Raw genomic sequence first — 20,335 nt, forward strand, 5'->3', positions numbered from 1 at the left:
GCCAAATGGTTGCCATGTATTCTTTTAAATCTTATGTAAATTAGTTGCTCTGTTTCCTACATTACAACAGTGACTACATTTCAAAGCACTTCTTTGGCTGTAAAGTGCTTTGTAACATCACGAAAAGCGCTATAAAAACGCAAGTATTTCTTTTCAGCTAGTCCCTCATTTATTTGTCCACTGCTAAAGATTTAACAAAGATTTTCAGGTGTATGATACTGATAAAAATATAAGCTATATCTTTATATTGTATTGTTGGATGGTGCTAGAACACTGTCACACCAATGTCAAAAATCTAGATATGGAGATACAATGCTATTTTTGCAAATTTCGTGCAACAGCATCCCGAATACCTTGGAATCTAACAACCCAGCAAGTTGGATTCAATGTTAGGTTGCTGTTCAAATTAATTAGGTATAATCTCACCTTAATTATTTTCAATTTTATTCCATGAAAGCGCACATCTTCCACTCACCAATTCAAAATATAGCCTCTTAACTTTAGAAAATAAAATACAGCTAAACATTTGGAAGATATAAACACAGTAGAAAATGCCTTAACCACACTGGGGAAGAAACTTTGCAGCAACAATTTGATGATTTTATGCCAAATGGAAAATCCTGTCATACTCACTAATTCTATCCAGACGCCCAGAATAACTTGTTCCTGGTTAAAAGCCATTTTATTATTTCCTAGCCGTCACCTTCAGGTCTAAATGACTTCACCGCCTACAAGGGTGGTCAAAGGGGAGATGGTGATTTCAAAAGGAAATTGAACTAGGCACTGTAGGGAAATAAACTTGAAGGGCTACAGAATCCAGCAGAGGGAATGGAGCTGACTGGATTCCTTTACAGAGAGGTGGAATGGACTCAATGGGCTGAATGGCATCCTCCTGTGTTGTAATAACTATGAATCAGTTCTAAATGAAGTATCGCCATGTTAAAGCTTTAATACAGAACAATGGGTTTTAAAAAAAAACAAAGTTTTGATCACAATTGTATACTTCTCAAATGGTGGCTTTTAATAATGAATTATTGAACAGATATTAAGTATGGTACACTTCTGCTTATTGTATATTCAGACCTTGTTTGAATCTCCTTCATGTTGCCAGGAATTGATTTTGGAATTCAAACTAGAATTCAGAACCACTACCTACCCTGCATTTAGCCCAGCACCACAGCAAACTATCTGCAGTTTTCTCATTCCAAATTTGCTGAGGAAGCAGATCTTGCTGCTGCAAAACACAAGAATAAATATTTCAGCAATCCCTGTAGCTTATAAATAACTTTGTATAGCACTGAGCCACGAAGATGAGAGATTCCACAATCCACTTCCAATCTGTCAAGAAAGCTGATCCCAAACAAGGTAGCAATACAAGATTAGGATTAGTGCTTCTGGTCTAGATGTTGGCGAGAAAATTTCAACCAGGGCTCGTGCTCTCGATTGCTGTTCAGTGACTTCTGGAAAAAACGCCCGATCATCAGAACAGGATTGAGCTTGGCTGATTGGTTTAATTGATAATAACATTCGACTTAAACCTGAAAAAAAAATTTGCAATCACATTGCTCTTTTGACATAGTAAAACATCCCAAGGAGCATCAAACAAAAATTATATGTTAAGCCAAATTAGGAGTTATTAGAGCAAATGACCAAATGCTTGGTCAAAGAGGGTAGTTTTCGAGCAGTGTCTTAAAAAGGAGTGCAGAGGGGAAAAGGAGAGAGGAATCGAGAGGGAAATAGAGGGCTCCGGGCCCCAGTAGCTGAAGGCACAACCACCAGAGAATCTTTACAGTGCAGAAGGAGGCCATTCAACCCATTGAGTCTGCACTGGCTCTCTGAGAGAGCATTCTACCTAGTCCCACTCCCCTGCCTATCCCCACAAACCTTTCACATTCTCTCTTTTCAGATAGCAAGCTATCCAATTCCCTTGTGAATACCTTAATAGAATCTGCCTCCAACACCCTCTCAGGAAGATCGTTCCAAACTCCAACCACCTTCTGGGTGAAAAAAAATCCTCATCACTATTACTCCTTTTGCCAATTATTTTGAATCTGTGCCCTCTAGATCTTGATGCTCTGAGTAGGAACAGTTTCTCACTATTTACCTTGTCCATTCTCCTCAGGAGTACCTCTATTAAGTCTCCTCTCAGCCTTCTTTTCTCCAAGGAAAACAGTCCCAACTTCTCCAATTTATCCTCATTGCAACAGTTCTTTATCCCTGGAATTATTCTTGTGAATCTCTAATCTCTCTAATGGCTTCACACAACCTTCAAATCTGGCACCCAAAACTGGATGCAGCACTTCAGATGCAGCTTAACTAGTGTTCAATGCTACCACCTTACTCTTGTACTTAATGCTCCTATTAGTAAAGCCTAAGATACTCAGGATCACAGAATTTTAACGGCACAGGAGGCAGCCATTCAGCTCATCGTGTCTGCACCGGCTCTCCAAATGAGCATCATGACCGAGTGCCATTGCCCTGCCTTTTCCCCGTACTTCTGCACATTATTTGAATAGAAACAATCATATAATGCCCTCGAGTGCCTCGATTGAACTTACCTCCACCACACTTCCAGGCAGTGCATCCCAGACCCAAACCACTCATTGTGTGAGAAAGTTCTCACGTCGCATTTGCTTCTTTTGCAAATCACTTTAAATCTGTGCCCTCTCGTTCTTGAGCCTTTATGAGTGAGAACAGCTTCTCCCTATCTACTCTGCCCAGCCCCCTCATGATTTTGAACATCTCTATCATATCTTCTCTTAACCTTCTTCTCAAGAACAGTCCTAACCTCTCCAATCTATCTTTTGACTTTATTAGCTACTCTCTTAACATGCCCTGCCATCTTCAATGACTTATGTAAATATGCATCGAGGTTCCTCTGTTCTTGCATCTTCTTTAGTTTATCCCTTTATTTTATCTTGTCTCGTCATATTCTTCCTGCCAAAATGAATCACCTCACTTCTCTGCATTGAAATTCATCTGCCACTTGTCTGCCCAATCCACCAACATGTCTGTCTTTTCGAGTTCAAGACTATCCTCAACACAGTTGACAGCATTTCCAATCTTCGTATCATCTGCAAACTTTGAAACCATGCCCTGAACACCAGAGTCTAGGTCATTGAAGAAGACCAAGGGTCCCAATACTGACCCCTGGGAATTTCCACTACAAACCTTCCTCCAATCTGAAAAACAATCATTTATCACTACTGTTTCCTGTCACTCAGCCAATTTCTTATCCAAGTGCTGACTTTCCCTTTTCTTCCATGACTAGAATTTTGCTCAAGTCTGCTGTGGCACCGTACCAAATGCCTTTTGAAAATCCATATTCACCACATCGCAGCATTGCTAGCAACCTTCTCTTTTAACCCCACAAATTCCAGCAAGTTAGTTAAACATGATTTTCCCTTAATGAATCCATGCTGGCTCACCTTATTTAAGTGACTACTGATTTGTCCCGAGCTTTTCCTGAAGTTTCCCTACCATTGAAGACAAACTGACTGGTCTGTAGATGCCAGCTTTGTTCCTTGCACCCCATTTTAAGCAAGGGTGTAACATTCACAAGTCCCCAGTCCTCATAACCACTCCAGTGTCTGAGGAATGCTGAAGATTATCACTAGTGCCTCTGCAATCTCCCCCCTCACTTCATTTGGATTCAGCTCATCCAGTCCAGGTACCTTATCTATTCAAAGCAAAGATAGCCTTTCTAACACCTCCTCCTTCTCAACTGTAAATTCTTCTAGTGTACCAGTTACCTCCTCCCTCACCTCGACCTGGGTAGCATCTTATTCTTTTGTAAAGACAGTTGCGAAGTACTCATTTAATACCTCTGCTATTTCCCCTGCCTCCATGTGCAAGTCCCCTTTTTTAATTCCTAATTGGCCCTACTCTTTCTTTTACCACCCTTTTGTTATTTATATGCTTATAGAAGACCTTGGGATTCCTTTATGTTAGCTGCCAGTTTCTATTCATGCTCTCTCCTTGCTTTTATTAGTTTTTCACTTCCTCCCTGGTCTTTCTGTATTCAGCCCAATTCTCCATTGTATTTTCTACATGACACCTGCTGTCCGCACACTCCTACCTTTTAATCTTCACCTTTATCTCTTGTCATCCAGGGCATTCTGAATTTATTTGTCCTACTTTTCCCCTTCAAGGCAATATACTTTGACATTGCCTGCAATACTGTTTCTTTGAAGGTGGCCCATTGTTCAGCCACCATCCTTTCTAACAACATTTGATACCAACTCATTCGACTGAGATGCATTCTCATCCCATTGAAGTTGGCTTTCTCCTAATTATCCCTGCTCTGGACTGTTCCTTGTCCTTTTCCATTGGCAACCTAAACCTTACAATTGTCACTGTCCCTCAAATATTCTCCCACTGATATCTGATCCACTTGGGACAACTAATTCCCCAGAACCAGGCCCAGTGCTTGCCTCATATTACTGCAGAAAATTATCTTGAACACGTTCCAGGAACTCTCGTCCCTCTGCACTATACCTATCCCAGTTTATATTTGGATAATTGAAGTCCCCCATTAAAATTACTCCCAATTCTTGCATCTGTGTAGTTTCTTTGCCAATTTGTTTCTCTGATTGTAGCACTGACAGTTAACTGCCAGTCACCAGTGCTGCATTCTCCACGACGCCACTTGCCAGCCAACCAGCTCACTCTTCACGTACAGTATGAACTGTTGTTTTCCCCTTACATAGGTATTCTTGTGAGCATCTTGAAGGGTGCAAGATGAAAAGCTCAGACATGGCTCTTTTTTCACCAATCCTTCTCTACTTCCTACAGCCAGTTTTTCTCCTCCGGTTCCCATCCCCCGCCAATCTAGTTTGAACACTCCCCAAGAGCACTAGCAAACCACCCCACAAGGACATTAGTCTCAGATCTATTAAGATGCAACACATCATTCTCGTACAGATCCCACCTGCCCCAGAACCGATCCCAATGCCTCAGAAATCTAAAGCCCTTCCTCCCACTCCATTTCTCCAGCCATGTATTGAACTGCTCAATCTTCCTATTCTTATGCGCACTAGCACATGGCACTGGGAGTAATCCTCAGATTACTGCTCAAGGTCTTGCTTTTTAATTCCCTTCCGAACTCCCTAAAATCTGCTTTCAGGACCTCATTCCTTTTCATACCAATATCACTGGTACCAACGTGGACCACAGCTTCTGGCTGTTCACCCTCCCCCAAAAGAATGTCCTGCAGCCGCTCTGTGAAATCCTTGAACCTGGCAGCAGGGAAGCAAAATACCATCCTGGAGTCATGTCTATGGCCACAGAAACGCCTGTCTGCTCCCCTATGGAATCCCTTACCACGAGAGCACTTCCACTCTTCCTCCTCCTCCCCTCGTGTTGCTGATCTACTCATGGTGCCACAAACTTGGCTCATGCTACAGTCCTCTGAGAAATCTTGATCTCCAGTACCCAAAATGGAAAAGCAGTTAGAGAGCAAGATAGCCTCAGAGAATTCCTGCACTACCTGTTTCTCTTAGGTACTCTAGCAGCCACCCATTCCCTCTCTGCCTGTGTACTTCTTAGCTGCAGCGTGACCAACTCTCTAAACATACCATCCACATAATCCTCAGCCTTGTGGATGCACCAGTGACTTCAGCTGCCCTTTGAGTTGCGCAACCCAGAGCTGATGTTTCTGCAGCTGGTGACACTTCCTGCGGGTGCAGTCATCAAGGGCACTTTGTGGCCTGCATGACTTCCCACATCCCGCAGGATGTGCATTCCACATGGCTGAGCTGCAATGACATACCTTATACTTTGTTTACTACACTATGGCTTATAATAACTCACCTGTCACTCACTAATCGTCATCTCTATGCCAAGTCCAGAAAGGCCTATGCTTACCAACCAATCAACTTACGGGAGTGCTATGAGGTCACTTCTAAATTTTATCTGTAAACTCCTTTCTATCTGCTGCTTTATGAGCTCCTATGACATTCAATCCGCTTCTTCCCCTGTAGCAAAGTAAGAGCCAGCTATTAGAGGTTGAGGAAAGGCAAAAAAAGGAGCACCGCCCTTCCTCTTCACTGAACTTCCTCAAACTCCAGCTTAATGCACCCAAAGCAGCACTCCAGTGCAGGCAAGGCAGTCAGAAGACCACAGAATGATATCATGAATTAGAAGCTGGCAAATGGGAAAGTCCAGAAACCTGCAGCACATCTGCACTTTGTAGTTGTATCCTGTACAATTAAAAATAGCAAACAATGCTGCACATTATTAATCCAACATCTTCAGGTCCTTCAACAAAAGCCCTTTCCGAACTGCATAACATTGCAGCCCTGCCAAATACAAACAACCATAAGTCTAAGAAACAGAACATCGGGATAATAAGGTGTTTATAAAGTACGAGTTTACCATCCTTAACACATTTTACATTGTAACAGATAAAATGTGATCATTTAAAGCAATAATACATCTAAGCTTATAAGATAATTCAGGGATGGACTGCACATTATTTTGTGTTATTAACAGATGTTATATTCACTCCCCTGACCATATTATTCCTGAAAATAAAAAAGATCAGCAATGAAAGGTCTGTGAATGCTGCATTTCCAAAACTGCATAATTAATAAAAATACCAGATGAGTTACCAGTGAAATTCAGTTAAGCAAAGTGAAACACCTCACACCAGATTTCTTCATGCTCACCGAGCTGCCATCATGAATGCTGTCACTAGTGCTGATTTCATAAATGTGCTCAAATGTACATTATTTTCAAAGCAGACTAAAAATGGACTACTGGACAACATGAACGACAGTTGTTTACCATCAGCATGATATAAAATGAACAAATCCCCAAACACAGATAGCCAGCATCACTGATACACAAACCTTCATAAATATACCTGAAACAGCTCTTCCCATGAACAATGTGCCTTTAAATTTAAAGAAAAACAACTTAAAAATCATACTCATGCTGCATCAAACTGGGGGAGGGCGATAGAAAACATTACGGCGCCATACAGGAAAAGAAAGAAACCCAAATGGGCTGAAACTTGTCCTTCCCTGGGTATTAAGGACAGAAGAGGTGGGGGGGGGGGGGGGTTTGGATGTAAACACTGACTCACGTTGTTGGAACATTAGTTACTGCGCTGCCACTTATTCCCCTCGTTCTCTTTCTGCCTCTGCATCATTTCTTCTCCCTAAAAAATGCAGAACATAAAACAGTGTTGAGAGAGACTGAAGGATTAAAAACGCACCTGAACAACTGCTATATTGACAAATAAATACCCCATCCCTTCCCGCCGCGCCTCCTTATTTACATTCTTAAATTTGTTACAAGCGCATCGGCACCGCCCCCGCCCTTGTGACGTCGCTGCGAAGAGTAAGGAGAGCTCCTATTGGTCCATGCCAGCTGTCCATCACATCCGTCTCGTGGCTGTGACGCACTTTAAAAACAAAAACACGGGGGGCATGTGACAACCTCAGCTGCCATGGAAACTTCTAGGGTTCGGAAACCAAATTACCGTAATGTATCCTGTAATCGCGCAACCTGTCATTGCAGTGAATAATAAAGCCTGTCTGTCTCATCCTGGTGGCAACTGAAAACTAATTGCGGCATGTTGTTGCGATTGCCGGAATTCACTTTATTTTTCTGCATTGATCTGTCCTTGCATTTAACAAGGACATCCAAGCACTGCAGAAGACGCAAATAACATTGACAAGCATGGTACCAGAACTGAGAGGCTATAACCATCAGGAAAGACTGAACAAGCTGGGCTAAGGTTTCAGTTTGACAATGCTGCTTAGTCTTTCCAGCATTTTCTGTTAGCAGAATGGAATTTTTTATTCCAGATTTCCAGCCTCAGCATCCACAGTATTTTGCTTGTGAACAAGCTGGGGCTCTTTTTCTTTAGAAAGAAAGCTAAGGGATGACCTTCAAAACCGTAAAGCGGATTGTGATAGGGAAGACGGCGAGAACAAATGTTTCCATTTGTGGCAGATCCAAAACTAGGGCTCAAAAATATAATGATCCAATAAGGAATTCAGGAGAAATTTCTTCACCCAGCAAGTGGTTAGAATTTGGAACTCACAACCACAAGGAGTTGATTAGAATAATGTACAGACATATTACAGGAAGCTAGAAAAAGTGCAGGAGAGAGAAAGGAATAGAAGGCTATGCTGATAAAGTGAGATGAAGTGATGTGGGAGGAGGAAGGCTCCTGTGGAGCATCAGCACCAGCACAGACCTGTTGGGCCGGATGGCCTATTTCTGTTCCCGAAGTCTTATGTAATTCTACATAATTTATCTGCATAAAAACTTCATGCCAATTCTTTAAACATTGAATTGGAATTGCTAGCTGGGACTCTGGGTAACATTTGTGAAGGTCATTCTCTACAGACAAAAAGATTGTAGCCAGGGGTTGTTTTACATAAGTGCTTTTTAAACAGATCCATGGATTTGGGAGGTTGGGCTAAGGCCAGAAAGCAGCAAAGTTGTCAGATCATCATTGGTTCTTGTCAGAGTAGCTGTAATTCCAAAGAAACAGCATTTTCCAGTGCTGTTTCTAGGAAACAATACTTCTCCTGGACATGGGCACTGTTAACCTTTGGGTCATTAACAACATTCTTTGAACTTCAGGACAAGAGGTGTGCAAAGACCTATGAAAGTTTGTAGGGGTTACCAGACACAGGAATGCTTGAAAACCAGTGAATTACAAAATTACAAAATAGAGGGTATCAATCTTTTTCAAACTGACCTACATGTAGAAAGCAATGCATATCTTGATAGATTAAATGTAATTCCTATGTATGAAACTTTTAGATTTTGCACAATGTAGTACACTATATTTTAAAAAATAATAGTTGCTTAATCCTATAGCAGCTGGTGATGCTGGGTAATGGATTTTCATGGTGGCTGCTAACACACTGATGTCCAAGGCTCATCTGTCCATTAAACGTGAGGGTCAAATCTAAAATTAGATCCTTTCACAGAGAAAGAGAAGGAAAATGAGAGGGGGAGTCAACTTGTATCATTGCTATGTGTCTCCGAGAGATCAGCTTAAGTGGTGCCCTCGCAAATATCTGTGGACTCTTTTCTCTCAATGTTTTCAGTTGCATTGATAAGATGGTCTAGTGAGGAAGCACAAATAATTTATAAAACAGGATGCAAATTGAATGATGAACAAACATTGACAATGCATTTTTTTTGTTTAGTCAAATGACGCTTGTGTTCTTCCTTCCTCCTCCACACCCTGCACCAAACAGATTGCTGTGGTAATGAGCAGGGTGGGTTCCAATAGCATTCTGGACAGAAAACCAGTCGAATCCTAATCTATTCCATCTTTTGGGTTGGTCCATTTAGCTCCCACTCAAACATTTCATCATTATTTTACACAAAGAAGAATTAACAATGAGGTATTTATAAAATCAGAAAAAGTGGTGTAAACCACAATTGTCAAATATTTATAGTTACATACGAACACGCGAAATGGGAGCAGAAGTAGGCCATTTGGCCCCTCAAGCCTGCTCCACCATTTATTAAGATCATGGCTGATCTGCTTGTGTTTCGAATTCCTCATTCCTATCTATCCCCAATAACCTTTATTTCCTTGCCTAACAAGAATCTATCTACCTCCGCCTTAAAAATAGTCAATGACCTCGCCTCCACCGCCTTCTCAGGCAGAGAGTTCCAAAGCCGCACAACTCTCTGCGAGAAAAGAATGTCTCCTCTTCTCTGTGCTAGAAGGCAACCCTTAATTTTATAATAGTGCCACCTAGTTCTGGACTCGATCACAAGAGAAAATATCCTTTCCATGTCCACCTTGTCAACGCCGTTCAGGATCTTGTATACTTCAATCAAGTCACCCCTCACTCTTCTAAACTCCATTGGAAACAAGATCAGCTTACTAACCTTTCCTCATAAGATGACCTGCTCATTTCAAGTATCAATCTAGTAAACCTCCTCTGAATCACCTGCAATGCATTTATATCCTTCCTTAAATAAGGAGACCAAGACTGCACACAGTATTTGAGATGTGATCGCACCAATGCTCTGTATAACTAAAGCATAACATTCTTACCTTTATGTACAATTCCTCTTGTAATAGACAATAGCATTCTATTACCTTCTTAATTACTTGCTGTACCTGTATACTAACTTTTTGTGACTCATGCACGAGAACACCTAGATCCCTCTGCACCTCGGAATTCGGCAGCCGTTCTCTGTTTAAGTAATACTCTGCTTTTTTATTCTTCCTGCCAAAGTGAACACCATTACATTTTCCCATATTATACTCCATCTGCCAAATTTTTGTCCATTCTCTCACCCCTTGCTTATCTTTCACTCACACTTATCTTGCATTCATTTTCAACATAGATGTACCCCAACTCAGGGCTGTCCAAATGCAAAGACTTGAAGAATATGACTGGGGCAAGCATTTGAATTGTATACAGGTGGCACTGTAGTCAGTCCCATAAACATCTTAAATGAAAGATTTAATTCTGTGTGAGTGATAACATAATCGTATTTTGGCACCTGACTCTGGGAATGGCATTATGTCCTCTCCTCTGTGATAGAATCTAAGAACAAGCTTTATCAAGTGGGATTGCAAGACTTTTCACTTATGATGATCCAAATTTATGGAATTACATAGAATATACAGCACAAAAATATTGTACCCAACTGTTATATGCCAGTGTACATGCTCAACTCAGCCTTCTCCCATGTTCCTTCATCTAACACTCTCAACGTATCAAAGTTCAAAGCTTATTTAGTTTTGGAGGGATTGAGAAGGGAAGAAAAAAAGTTAGAAATATTAGAATTATTCCATCCCTTATCTCTTCCTCTTTCAGCTACTCTCTCAACTCTATCTCTCTGTACGCCTCTCTCCTCCTCACTTCCTCTTCTCCTTTCCGCTGGAAGAGGATGTAATGGGCATCTTTCCATAGGCAGTTGCCATTGTAAATGTGATCAAAGGAGTTTATAATGGGAAATACAAAAATAAGGACTTTAAAATTGGGATAAAATTGCACATGCGATTTGATCAAATTATTCCCCCACCTTCTCACCACGCTTCACCTTAATAGTACTCATGAGGCTGGGTTTTTAGGCCCCATCTAGGGGCAGAATAGTTCCCTGGCTCCATCCTTCATCCAGGCCATTTTCCTAGAGCTGGGATGAAGGGGGGTTGCGGGTGCAGCAGGGCTACCTACCCACCATTTACGGGTAACCCATTCACCGAACTGATGGCAACTCATGGACAATTGTCAGAGGTGAACCGGGATTTTCCAGTCAGCTTCCAGCTCCCTGCAGGCAGCGGAAGACACCTGGAGGAGGCCACCCCTGGTGCAGCTCAGGAGCAGGATACCTTCCCTGCCTGGGTCCAGCTGCAGCCGGAAGATGCTCTGTAGAGGGGATTTTCTGCCCCCTATGCCCCCAACAATGGTGATCAGGCTGCTGAATCTATGATTCACTTTAAATTTCAAAAATTTGGAGAGAAGAAGCCTTCATTTTGGGTGCCCTCTGTCTCACATACCTGCCATTGTACATCCTGCTGCTGCTTTCAAACTGGAAGGCCATCTGGTGGCCCTCCAGCTTCGAGAGGCCACCCGCCAACCTTAATCGGACAGTAAGCCTGCCAGTTTGATATTAATTGGACAATTCAGGGAAATCACAGGTGAGTCACTTTTTATCACACCATAGGTGCCTATGACCCCCATTTGAGTCTGTATGAGGGATCCTGAAGCCTGCAGGGGAAATCTGGTCTATGGCCTTGATTGTTTGTGTAGTAAGCCACAAAAGGTCAGTTAGTGTAAATGAAAACATCAGTAAATAAAATGATCCAAATCCATTTTTGGCTACAAACTGAGAGGCACACATGCTGCACATACAAGAAGAATCTGACCCAAGAACCACCTGACGTTCATCCATCTTCATCTTTGTTTTAATATTCTGGAGGAGCTGCCAGCACCTGTCATCCTTCTAGAAGCAGCTCAGTCATGCCAAGTGATCCCATTTTGGACCATCTTGCTCTGCCGTCAGCAGCCATCAGGTAAGTGTGCAAGAAGGAAGGAGAACAGGGAGGGGTGATCATATCTATCTGTCCTATCCTTGGAGAAGATTGTGATTTGGGGGAATGCTTCTTACATTTTTATGATCTGAGAGAGTCTTCACATTTCGTTGGTAGCCAATGTTTCAATCAATGTTTATGAGTGAAACAGAGAAAACAGAAAGTGGATTGGAGGATGAAATCTCTGTAATGTGGCAAGAGCAGGGTCGACTGAGAAAGGAAGATTCAAAGCTGGTTGGAACTTGTAATTTAGAGAATAATGTGTATGTACTGTGGCTGCCAAACAGCCTGCAATATTCCATTGCTATTTCTTCAGTAAATACCACCAAGAATGTTGCAATATCCTCTAGAGAGACCAGCAATTAGACCAAAAGCAAAGTCATGCTTTATCGACAAATATCCCGTGACATTGATAACCCTGATAACCTGCTTCATTTTTGGAATAAATAGAATTTTCTCCCATAATCTTGGAAATGATCAAAAACATCTTTGCTTTGAAGTGTCTCCATAATGGCACTGTAGATGAAGCAAGCTTCAACAGCAAGAAAAATAATGTTCATAAAGAAGGGATTAACTGTAACACTGTGTTATTGAGACCAAAGACAATCCACATTAACGGGGTACTGCATTTGGTACTGAAGAACTTACTATGAGATTGTTAGTAAAATTACCTCAGTGTTTTTGGAGCTCAGCAAAAACAACAGATCTCAAATAAGCGTTTATCCATCTGACCTATACACCAGGTATAAGTCGGGAGGCAATATTAACTAAATGATAATAATAATGATTATTATTTTGCATCCGTGACACTGATACTGCATGATGGCAACTGGCTATTTTGGCAAAAAGAATGAACTTTCATTTATATAGTCCTTATTATTTGCACAGGATATGCAAAAATGCCTAAATCCAAGAATTAATCCCTGTTATTACTTAGGCAGATGCAGCCGCCAATTTGCACACGGAAAAGCCCACAGACGGGAAGTCAGATTTATGACCATTTAACCTGTGTTTTAGTTTTGTTTTGCGACAAAATGAATATATAGTGATCTAGGATGGCCAGCCTTATTCTAAGTTCAAGTTGTTGCTATAGTTTTGTAGTTCAGCTGGACTGAATTGTAATTCACTGTTCCTCACTGCAGGGAGCTGTATAATCTGTAACCAAGTCTAATTTTAAGTGTGCGCAACATGAGACAGACACGAGTTTGGATTAAAATTAGATTTTGAGTCTGGAATTACATGAACTTGCACATTGATTCTAACTGGGTTTTTTTTTGCAATTTTAAAACATTCAAAGCATTTTACAACAGCTTACACTTATACAGTATTATTAACACAGAAAAATATCCCAAGGTGTTTCACAGAAGTGTGATTAGGAAAACATTGAAATCGAGCTAAAGATGCAGATATTAGGAGGTTTACTAAAAGCTCGGTCAAAGAAATGGGCTTAAGGAAGGTCTTAAAGGCGATGGCAAAAAGTTTTAGGGCCTAGACAACTGAACTGAGTGGCTTGCTATGCCATTGCTGAGAGTAGTTAAGAGTCAACCACATTGATGTGGCTCTGGACTGGACCAGGTAAGGGCAGCAGATTGTCTTCCCTAAGAGCATTAGTGAAGTAGATAGGTTTTTACCCCAATTAATCAATGATAGCTATCATGGTCATCATCACTAAGAGTAGATTTCAACTGAATTTGATCAACTACCATGATAGGTTTTGAACCCATGTCCCTAGAGCATTGGCCAGGGCCTCTATTTACTAGTCCAGTGATATTACCATTATGCCACTATTGACCCTCTATTGTTGAAGCTGCATTCATCCAGACCAGTGGAGAATATTCCTCACACTCCTAACTTGTGCTCTGGTGGACAGACTTTGGGGAGTCAGGAGGTGAGTTACTCGCCACAGAATTCCCAGTCTCTGATCTGCTCTTGTAGTCACAGTATTTATATGGCTAGTCCAGTTCAGTTTCTGGTCAATGGTAACCCCAGGGTGTTGATAGTGGGGGATTCAGCGATGGCGATGCCATAAAATGTCAAGGGGAGATGGTTGAGTTCTTTCTTGTTGGAGATGGTCATTGCCTGGCACTTGTGTGGCATGAATGTAACTTGCCACTTATCAGACCAAGCCTGAATGTTGTCCAGGTCTTGCTGCATATGGACATGAACTGCTTCAACATGTGAGGAGTCACGAATGATGCTGAACATTGTGCAATCATCAGTGAACATCCCACTTCTGACCTTATGATGGAAAGAAGGTCATTGAAGAAGCAGCTGAAAATGGTTGGACCTAGGACATTATCCTGAGGAACTCCTGCAGTGATGTCCTGGGACTGGGATGATTGACCTCCAACAATCACAACCATCTTCCTCTGTGCAAAGTATGACCCCAACCACTTCTCCCCCTGATTTCCATTGACTCCAGTTTTGCTAGGGCTCCTTGATGTCACGCTCGGTCAAATGCTGCCTTGAGGTCAAGGGCAGTCATTCTCACCTCACCGCTGGAGTTCAGCTCTTTTGTCCATGTTTGGACTGAGGCTGCAATGAGGTCAGGAGCTGAGAGGCCCTGGTGGAACTCAAAATGAGCTTCATTGAGCAGGTTATTGCTGAGTAAGTGCCGCTTGATATCATTGTCAACAACTTCCATCAATTTGCTGATGAATGAGAGTAGACTGGTAAAGCGGTAATTAACCAGGTTGGATTTGTCCTGCTTTTAGCGGGCAGGACATACTGATGTGCTGGGCTCCCCCGTCATTGAGGATAGGGATACTTGTGGACCTTCCTCCTCCACTTAGTTGTTCAATTGTCCACCACTATTCACTACTGGATGTGGCAGAGCTGCAGAGATTAGATCTGATCCATTGGTTGTGAGATCACTTAGCTCCGTCTATTGGATAATTTTCCACAATGGCAGGTAGATGCCAGTGTTGTAGCTGTACTGGAACAGCTTGACTAGGGATATAGCTACTTCCGTAGCACAAGTCTTCAATACTATTGCCAGAATGTTATCAGGGCCCATAGCCTTTGCAGTATCCAGTGCCTTCAACCATTTCTTGATATCACGTGGAGTAAATCGAATTTGCTAAAGATTGGCATCTGTGATGCTGGGGACTTCAGGAGGAGGCTGAGATAGATTATCCACTCAGGACTTCTGGCTGAAGATGTTGCAAATATTTCAGCCTTATCTTTTGCAATAATGTGCTGGGCTTCCCCATCATTGAAGTTGGGGATATTTGTGGACCCTCCTCCTCCTGTTAGTTGTTTAATTGTCCACTACTATTCATGACTGGATGTGGTGCGACTGCAGAGCTTAGACCTGATCTGTTGGTTGTGGGATTGGCTTATCTCTGTCTATTGCATGCTGCTTCTGTTGCTTGGCACACAAGTAGTCCTGTGTTATAGCTTCACTGCATGCAATAATGGGATATTATGACCTTACATCCTTACATTTTGGAAGAAAATAATTGCTAGGATGAGCATTGATGAGAAGACCCTAAAATGAAAACACATATAGAAAATTCTGAGGACAAATTTTTCCCATATTGGTGAATATTTTTGAAACTAACTAAGTGAGTAAAAATAAAATAACAAAAATGGAAAATGCTGGAAATACTTAGCACGTCAGGCAGCCTCTGTGGAGAAGAAGTTAATGTTTCAAGTCGATGATCCTTCATCAGTCACAAAGTAAGTTAGTGTCTGGTAGGTAGAACAGGGAATACTTTTTTTTAATAGGATTCAGTGTGGTCTCTTCAAAGTTACCTTTGTTTTGCTAAAGTAACAGTACCTCACATAGTCAAAGCAACGTTGACCCATCAGGTGGCTGAAGTTCAGATTGTCATGAAAACAATATCCTCTGGAACCAATCAACAATGATAGATCTCAACAGGTTTTTGTGTGAAGTTCAAAGCCAGATTTTCATTAGTTAATAGTGGTGATTTGAAAGAAGCTAGGTTATTTGACTCCCATGAATCTTATCGTGATATTTGATTTTATGAAAGAGAGCAAGAGTTTTCTCCTGTGCAATGACTATCAACCCAAAGCCTTTGCTATTCAAAGACTACAAAATGTTGGCAAAGGTGACCACAATAACACTTGAATCCCTGTTACAGGATTGATTACCGTATTTTCATGAAAGTCGTTTTTGGCTATTTAAGGGGCTAGTTGATAGAAGAGCTACATTTAGAACTTCTGTTTCTTTTCCCATGTATTTTCATGGTTAACGTGTAACACCATGCACAGCTGAAAATGGTAATGACTGGAGTCTGTATTCTTATAACTAAAGCATATCGCCAATAATCTCAAACTTCATCAAAACATTATTGTTTTTATTTGTTCATGGGATGTAGGCTTCGCTGGCTGGGCCAACGTTTATTGCCCATCCCTAGTTGCCCTTGAGAAGGTGGTGGTGAGCTGCCTTCTTGAACCCCTGCAGTCCATGTGGTCTAGGTACACTCTAGTGTTGTGGGGTAGGGAATTCCAGGATTTTGACCCAGCGACAATGAAGGAATGATGATATATTTCAAAGTCAAGCTGTTGAGTGCCTTGGAGGGGAACTTCCAGGTGGTGGTGTTCCCAATTATCTGCTACACTTGTCCTTCTAGATGGCAGTGGTTTTGGGTTTGGAAAGTACGGCCTGAGGAGCTTTGGTGAATTCCTGCAGTGCATCTTGTAGATGGTACACACTGCTGCTACTGTGCGTCGGTGGTGGAGAGAGTGAATGTTTGTGGAAGTGGTGCCAATCAAGCGGGCCGCTTTGTCCTGGACTGTGTCAAGCTTCTTGAGTATTGTTGAAGCTGCACTCATCTAGGCAATTGGGGAGTATTCCATCACAATCCTGACTTGTGCCTTGTAGATGGTGAACAGGCTTTGGGGAGTCAGGAGGTGAGTTACTTGGCACAGAATTCCTAGCCTCTAAACTGCTCTTGTAGCCACAGTATTTATATGGCTAGTCCAGTTCAGTTTCTGGTCAATGGCAACCCCCAGGATATTGATAGTGGGGAATTCAGTGATGGTAATGCCATTGAACATCAAGAGCGATGGTTAGATTCTTTTTTGTTGGAGATGGTCATTGCCTGGCACTTGTGTGATGTGAATGTTACTTGCCACTTGTCAGCCCAAGCTCGGATATTGTCCAGTTCTTGCTGCATTTGGACACGGACTGCTACAGTGTCTGAGGAGCCGTGAATGATGCTGAACATTGTGCAATCATCAGCGAACATCCCCACTCATGCGTTATGATGGAAGGAAGGTCATTGATTAAGCAGCTGAAGATGGTTGGGCCGAGGACACTCCCCTGAGGAATTCCTGCAGTGATATCCTGTAACTGAGATGACTGACATCCAACAACCATAACCATCTTCCTTTGTGCTAGGTATGACTCTAACCAGTGAAGAGTTTTCCCCTGATTCCCATTGACTCCAGTTTTGCTAGGGCTCCTTGATGCCACACTCGATCAAATGCGGCCTTGATGTCAAAGTCAGTCACTCTTCCCTCATATTTGCATCTGTCACACTGCTCCATGCAGCCAGGAGAATGGGACCCAGCTGCAATTGGGCCTGGCAATTAGCTGTAAAGTTACTTTGTAATTAATTAATTAATTATATAATGTGCGCTTCTTTCAATTTGACATGTTGTTGAAATTACCCTTTGAATATTCTTTCTACTTTAGCCAATACCAACTGCAGTATACCAGCCTGTTCAAATGTAACATAATTTTTGGATGCAACCCTCCTCATTCTTTTTTAAAGCTGCTGCTGCTGTATATTTGGCCTTCTGTATGCACACATTAAATTTACCTGCCTGCTTAGGCTATCCTCAGTTACATGTGCATATTATGAATCTGCTAAGTGGGAGTTGGCTTAATAAGAGAATATTGCTTTTATAGGCTGTGTTACAAAGCAAGTTTCAATCAGACCTTCCCTGCGGGAACTAAAACAACAGAAAAAGAATGTAAAATCCATACAGAAATAAGAAGCAGTTAGAGTAACATTTAAGCCTGGCAGCGTGTAAGAGCAGCATAGTTGGGCACTCTGAGCTATTTAACAAAACAATGAGAATTGGGTCTACAATATTCAACACGAGCATGTTATAAATTCAATAGCACAAATCAAACAAGCTACTTGAGAGAGCTGAAAGCCATGAGGTTAGGGCTATCTGTTAGGGGTCAGGCTATTGTCATCCATTGCTTGGGACCTCCATTGCAGTGAATCTGACAACATGCTATTAGTGGCTCTCAACTATTAGTGTGTTGACCTTGTGCATATTCTAGGGGTCAGGTTCATTTGTATTTTGTGGACAGTATGTCATTGGTAGCTCAGCCACAGGGGGCAGGAAATTGTAAAGGCCGGCTGGAATTTGCAAAAGCATTATTTGTTTCTGTTGGCAAAGGAGATCATAGAATATTGCAAAAAGGAATAGCTATATCCATAATTGTTGTTCCAGCGCCTTAATGCCCTGATACAGAAATGGCAACAGAAGTATTTTTGTAGAAGTGTGCCATGCGGGGGATTTTCTTTTCTTAGATGGTTGTTGGACAGAGTACCTGACAGGAGATGGTGACACATGTTAGTATAAGCTGCACTATTCTGCAAACCTGGCTGTATTACTGCTAAAAGTTCAATGACCGAACCAAGTGTTAATGTATGACACCCCAACATTACCTCACGTTAATCTCATCATGCTATAATAGGGTCTCTTAAAAGCAAAAGCTCCAGCTCTGAAGAAGAGTTATGCAGATTTGAAATGTTAACTCTGGGCAGAAGTTTGCCTTTGGTGGGCGTGCAGGCCCCACTGGCCTGGCAGCGAGCGGACAGCCGACCCCTGCCGCCGAAACAGAGCCCACCGCCATTTTGAGTGGGCTGGCCAATTAAGGCCCACCCAGCGGCCTTCCCGACGGGAAGCACTACACTCTTCCCATGCAGGGGGGGGTGGAAGGATTACCCATCTGTCAAAGTGCGATGTTTCGCGCATGTGCATGAAAGAGCGCATTGCCCCTTGAGGCAAAGTGCTGTCTCAGGGAGATTAGTGACAGTGCACAAAGGTTAAAAAAATAGAAAAATAAAAATATTATTAACATGTCCCCCTCATGTGACAATGTCACACGAGATGGGACATGTTAATAAAAATGACAAAAACTTTATTACACTTTTTAAAAACTGTCATGAAACCCCATCCCGCCGGTGGATGAGTATTCATGTATTATCAGAAGCCCACTGGGACTCCTGGTCTGCCCGCCAGCCTTAAGGTTGGACGGGCAGTTCTTTCGTGATCTTAATGAGCCTGTCAATGGCCTCAATTGGCCATTGAGAGGTTGGCGGGCAGACAGCTGATTTCACTGTCCGCCCGCCTTCCTAAAGATTTAAAGGGATTGGGATGACATCGGGGGTTCCTCCCGACATCATCTCGCGTCATTTTCTCGTCGGTGAGCGGGCCCCGCCCCCAAATCGCCGACGGAAAATTCTGGCCTCTGTCTTTCTAGAGCTGCTGTGTTTTTCCAACATTTTCTGTTTTTATATTATATGATAGGATCTGTTATCATGGCACACTTGGTGAAGACACTAAACTGTCAGTCAGGGTAGCTGAATCTTAAGCATGCATGGAAAGAGTGATTACTTCTCACTCATGCAGCCTCAGTGTACTTTGGATGTTCTCCGCGAATGCATATTAAGCAACAGGGTATCCTTTATAACAGAACGGTAAAAGCTGCAAATGCTGGAAATCGGAAATTAAAATAGAAAATGCTGGAAAATTCATCAGGTCAGGTAGCATCTTTGGAGGGAGAAACAAAGTTAATGGCTTTGGGCGTCATGGTGGGCATGAGCAGACACTATGGCAAGAAGACCAAAAATGAGTTTCATGACGTTGTGAAACCAGTTTGCCATCGCCCACTCCACCCATCAATGATGGGCTGCCTTTCCCACTGCCGGACATCAGGAACAGCATTCTAATGCATCTGCATATAATTATAAGCCTCGCTCGCCAAATCATCCCCCCACGCTGGATCATTCGGACATGTCAGCGGGAAAACACACTGGCCCAAAACACGGCTTGACAGGTGTGACGTGCAGAAGTCAGGACTTACCATTAGGGCCTTGTTGATATTGTGGACATCCAAGGAGCAGAAGATGCTGGAGTCCTACAGCTACCAGGCCCTGGAAGAAACACGTGCATCGCTGGGTGGATTCTCATGCAGCTCATGCAAGGTGAGTTGATGTCTGGGGTCTGTTCCAGGACACCAGGGTCTTGTTCATGGGCTGCTACGGATGATTGTTGTGGGGGTGGAGAGGAAGGTCTGGCTGTGAGTGGGAG

The sequence above is a fragment of the Carcharodon carcharias genome, chromosome 9 (genome assembly GCF_017639515.1).
Source record: "Carcharodon carcharias isolate sCarCar2 chromosome 9, sCarCar2.pri, whole genome shotgun sequence".
Lineage (NCBI taxonomy): Eukaryota > Metazoa > Chordata > Chondrichthyes > Lamniformes > Lamnidae > Carcharodon > Carcharodon carcharias.